Source organism: Schistocerca piceifrons, chromosome 11 (assembly GCF_021461385.2).
Source record: "Schistocerca piceifrons isolate TAMUIC-IGC-003096 chromosome 11, iqSchPice1.1, whole genome shotgun sequence".
Taxonomy (NCBI): Eukaryota; Metazoa; Arthropoda; class Insecta; order Orthoptera; family Acrididae; genus Schistocerca; species Schistocerca piceifrons.
Window position 1 is genome coordinate 81,133,963 of NC_060148.1, and position 5,715 is coordinate 81,139,677.

A 5,715-nucleotide genomic window follows, 5' to 3' on the forward strand; every position below is an offset into this window, starting at 1 on the left:
TTCATATCAGAGCACACTCCGCTGCAGAGTGAAAATCACATTCTGGAAACATCCCCCAGGCTGTGACTATGCCATGTCTCCGCAATATCCTTTCTTTCAGGAGTGCAAGTTCTGCATTGTTCGCAGGAGAGCTTCTGTAAAGTTTGGAAGGTAGGACACGAGATACTGGCAGAAGTAAGGCTGTGAGGACGGGGCGTGAGTCGTGCTTGGGTAGCTCAGTTGGTAGAGCGCTTGCCCGCGAAAGGCAAAGGTCCCGAGTTCGAATCTCGGTCCGGCAAACAGTTTTAATCTGCCAGGAAGTTTGATTACGGAACCTCTTAGCGCCAACTGTATCAAAAATGGTTCAAATGGCTCTGAGCACTATGCTGAGTTCATCAGTCGGCTAGAAGTTAGAACTACTTAAACCTAACTAACCTAAGGACATCACTCACATCCATGCCCGAGGCAGGATTCGAACCTGCGACCGTAGCGGTCGCGCGGTTCCAGACTGTAGCGACTAGAACCGCTCGGCACGCGGGCCGGCGCCAACTGTATCAATGTGCCTGATTAGGCCGTTGGTGCATTCAGCGCATTGCATCATTTGTAAATGATGATAGATCGCGATTCGTCTGAGCACACTACACCCTTTGCAGCCAGTTGCTGTACAGTTGCTGTGTTGGTTTGGCCCGCTGGAGAGGTGCAGTTTTGTGAGCCACTGGGAGCAATGGACTTCTGTCAGGCTCTCGACTCGAAATGTCGAATCCGTGCAGTTCCCTTCCCAGTGTTTTCTCGCAACTGGTGGGGGTGTACCTACATTCATTGACAGCAGCGATTCCTGTCGGCTGTTGGTGGTTCATTGAACCCTCTGCCAGGCACTTTATTGTGAATAGCAGAGTAATCACGTAGACGTAGCACGTAGACGTAGACGATTGTCCCTGAGAAGTCGTGATATTCGTCTCCGTTCTCCCTGTCTGTTAGCGTGTTTTTACGGCCGCTGTGTTGTCTGACTACTGGTGGTACACCATCCCTTGTAGACACCACGTACAGTCCTGCTTGATGCACCACCAAATCTGGAAACTTCAACCATGTATCCATGTTGCGGCCACGTGCACGTACCAACACGACAGCTGTTTTCTGACAAGGCTTCACACTGTCCCACCACTCTACGGTGATTCGGTGCATCCGACTGTCTCTCACACACACACACACACACACAAACACACACACACACACACACACACCCACACACCAACACCCCAAGAAATAACGTGTGAGGAGTGGAAGGTGACGTAACTTTTTTTTTTTTTTTTTTTTCCAAGATGGATCGCTCCGCGCCCACACCGACGTGGTAACCATCTCAAGAGATCTACCCCGTATTTGGTAGTTACCAATGTTGGACTCCATGGGAGTGGAGCCGTGATATTATCTATACGGACTCCATGGGTGTGGGGCCGTGATGTTATCCGTACGTCTAGGTAGGATTACCCGCTCACACGGTCGCATGGATACAGTGGACGAAAAGCGAAAGAAGGGTAGCGGTTTAAAGGGCAGAGGCAAAAAAAGTTCCAAGGCAACCGCCTCGGGGAAAAAACCTCTGGGATAGTCTGGTCAGGTAGTAAGAGCTGTAGGGTTTTTTGCTATGTGCGACGAACTATGGAAGGGTAGGGAAGTGATTAGTTTTGGATATCGTTCAATCCTCGGTACCGCTATCATAGCTTAAGTCGTTAAGAGGGTCAGTCCTTCCGAAGAGGAGTACTGGTGAGGTGGGCATCGGCGAAGTCTCCTGGGCCACCTGCAGTGTCTGTACCTGAAACAAAAACGATTGTTATACACTGAAGCGTCTTCAAATACAGATATAAGTAAACAGGCAGAATACGACGCTGCGGTCGGCAACGCCTATATAAGACAACAAGTGTCTGGCGCAGTTGTTATGTCGGTTAGTGCCACTACAATGACAGGTTATCCAGATTTAAGTGAGTCTGAACGTGGTGATATAGTGTGTGTGTGAAATCTTATGGGACTTAACTGCTAAGGTCATCAGTCCCTAAGCTTACACACTACTTAACCTAAATTATCGTAAGGACAAACACACACACATCCATGCCCGAGGGAGGACTCGAATCTCCGCCGGGACCAGCCGCACAGTCCATGACTGCAGCTTGTTGTTATAGTCAGCGCACAAGCGATGGGACACGGGATCTTGGAGGTACCGATGAAGTGTGGATTTTCCCGTGCGACCATTTCATTAGTGTACCGTGAATATCAGAAATCCGGTGAAACATCAAATCTACGGCGTCGCTGCGGCCGGGAAAAGATCCTGCAAGAACGGGAGCAACGACGACTGAAGAGAATCGTTCAAGGTGACCGAAGGCTTTCGCAAATTGCTGCAGATTTCAAACCTGGGCCATCAAATACAGATTATTAGGACAGAAGCAACGTAGTTATTAGGACACGAGCAACTTATGGATCAGAGATTGAATAGAAAGGCGAATTAAGAGAACTAGAAAAAAACAGAGAAAAATTCTAGGTCCTGAGAAAAAGAAGGAAAATAGGTGGACGAAAAGGAGAAATGAAGACTTATACAAAAATACAGAAAAGATCACAGATACAATGAGGAACAGACGGCTAAAATTGTATGGACATTTAAAAAGAATGGAAGAAACAGGGACTACAAAGAAAATTTATAATTACAAGCTGAAAAAAACTGAAGCATGGATAGAAGCAATAAATAAAGACGCCAACAAAATAGCTAGAATGAAATTTTCACTCTACAGCGGAGTGTGCGCTGATATGAAACTTCCTGGCAGATTAAAACTGTGTGCCGGACCGTGACTCGAACTCGGGACCTTTGCTCTCTCGGGCAAGAGCTCTACCAACTTTTTTTTTTTTTTTTTTTAAAAAAATCTCATTTTGTTCGTTGAATCTGATCGGAGCGGATGTCCTAAGACACCCTTTTAAGTTCGGTGTTGATCTATTAACTCAGTTTTTTTTATTACAGAGGGCAGCTAACCCTCTGACCGAACACGCACCAACTGAGCTACCCAAGCACGACTCACGCCCCGTCCTCACAACTTTACTTCTGCCAGTACCTCGTCTCCTACCTTCCAAACTTTACAGAAGCTCTCCTGCGAACCTTGCAGAACTAGCACTCCTGAAAGAAAGGATATTGCAGTTATAGGTGTTACAGAAGAAATAATATGTGACAGGAATCACTTCAAACTACTGACAGAAAACGCAATCTATGAAAAAGATGAGCCAAAACCTCCACCCAAGAGAGTGTGGACAGCAGAGACGAGCAGTTGGCGAGAAAATGAAGAAGTACTGGGAAGAACGGAAGAAAAAGAAATGCCATTGCTGTCCAAATTCATGAACCAAAAGAACAGACACCATCTTATTATATATTAGTGTTACCAGTTCTTTTTAAGACCACTTACGTTAGTAAACCTCAACGTGTGTTTCCTTAGTAGCTCGGAGAACGTCGAGACAGTATTCCAGTTCCTGCCAGGTGTTTCGTAACGTGTGTTCTGTCACAGTACCCACAGCAGCTTGTATCCTAGCCTTCAGTTCGCCGACGTCAGCAACTGGTGTGACGAAGACTCTGTCCTTGATATAGTCCCAGAACAGTCAAGGGCCCTAATGTCTCGAGAGGGTCAAGCTTGCGAACCATTCATCGAAACTTCATCGATATGGGCTTCTGGAGCCGAAACCCCACTCTTGTACCCTTGATGACTGCACGTCTCGCCTGGGACCGCCAACACCGTCTGTTGATGCGTGGTCGGGCGACTCTCGTTTCAAATTGCATCGAGAGGCCGTACGTATACGAGTATGGAGACAACCTTATGAATCCATAGACCCTGCATGTCAGCAGGGGACTGTTCAAGGCGGTAGAGGCTCTGTAATGGTGTGGGGCGTGTGCAGTTGGAGTGATATGGGACCCCTGATACGTCTAGATACGACTCTGACAGGTGACACGTACGTAAGTCTGACCATCTGCATCTATTCGTGTCCACTGTGCGTTCCGACGGACATGGACAATTGCTGCAGGACCCCACATGTGTAGAATTGCTAAAGAATGTGCCGGCCGGTATGGCCGAGCGGTTCTAGGCGCTTCAGTCTGGAGCCGCGCGACCGCTACGGTCGCAGGTTCGAATCCTGCCTCGGGCATGGATGTGTGTGATGTCCTTAGGTTAGTTAGGTTTAAGGAGTTCTAAGTTCTATGGGACTGATGACCTCAGATGTTAAGTTCCATAGTGCTCAGAGCCATTTGAAACCATTTACTAAAGAGTGGCTCTAGGAACACTTCCTCTGACCACCAAACTCCCCAGACATGATCATTATTGAGCATATCTGGGATGACTTGCAACGTGCTGTTCAGAACAGATCTCCAGTCCCTCGTACTCTTACGAATTTATGGGCAGCCCTGGAGGATTCATGGTGTCAGTTCTCTCCACAACTACTTCAGACACTAGTCGGGTCCATGCCACGTCGTGTTGCGGCACTTCTGCCTGCTCGCGGGGGCCCTACACGACATTGTGCTGGTGTACCACTTTCTTTGGCTCTTCGGCGTATAAGTCATAAATCGATGACTGTGTAAGGTTTTCGGTTGCATTTGTTTGTGTTTAGTGTTCCCTGCTTGCCGGGTGGTCGGATAGTTTACACTTGGCGGTGCCAATTATGCTTAGCTGCACGGATTCAACAGTATTTGTCATGTTTGTGTGTTGGTGTTAAACACAAGTATTTAATTGTTCCTGACTAATAGCGTTTTTGGGCGTATGTGTTTCCACTTGCCGGTCGTTGTGGTCGAGCGGTTCTATGCGCTTCAGTCCGGAACCACGCGGCTGCTACGGTCGATAGTTGGAATTCTGCCTCGGGCATGGATGTGTGTGTGATGTCCTTTGCTTAGTTAGGCTAGGCGCAAATTCAGACCCGTATAGCCCGTGTGACGTGACACGAGACTACAACGCGACACGCACGAGTCACGCGGGTGCAGCGTATATTGCGACGCGTATACCACCACACTTCGCACGCGCCGGCTGGCGACGCTCTGCGCTGACAGAACCGAAGCGCGCGCAACCTGTTATCTTCCTCAAACGATTTTACAGAAACTATTCACTGAAAATATGTGATTTTTGCCTTACTAGTAGCGTTATATGTCAGCTTCGTGACGAAGTGCCGATCACCTCGCTAATGACCATTCTTACTCTGATGTACACATTTTAGTAAGACACCTCGCAAAACTCAAAAAGTTTGCAACGAAAATTAGGGGTCGCTATGATTTTGCGTTTGGTGCGTATTACACCGTATGTTGCTGCGTATGAAATTTAGCTAACACGTAGAATTTTTGTTTAGACTTGGGAGGAGTTCTCTATCTGCCTCCGATCTCGAGAAAATGGATCCCGTGTAGCGCGCTCACTTCCGATCTCACGCCCGCGAGAATGAAATACTCGCAACATCTCTCGTATCTCCTAAACCTCTCGAGACATCGAAACGAAAGTTTGGCGAATGATAGCACACAAGGAGGAGAGTGTTTTGCCAATTATTAAACACACGGAACTTCTTATCTATGGCGATATATCACTACTTCTTTTTTTATTTATTTCAATCCAGTGACTGTAATTTTTTAAGAGTTATCGACAGCTAGCGAAACAAGAGCTTCCTAGTATGAAAATAAACATGAAATTTCTTCTTTTATGTTACTGCAAAGCGACACTATGAGGTTTTTCCTAAGCTATTGAG

General features: G+C 47.2%; 1 non-coding gene across 1 annotated transcript; it reads left to right on the plus strand.

The window, feature by feature from the left end:
* Positions 1 to 203: 203 nt before the first annotated feature.
* Positions 204 to 278, plus strand: Trnas-cga. Its single transcript has one exon. It is a non-coding gene; the product is annotated as a tRNA-Ser (tRNA).
* The last annotated feature ends 5,437 nt before the right edge of the window (positions 279 to 5,715 follow it).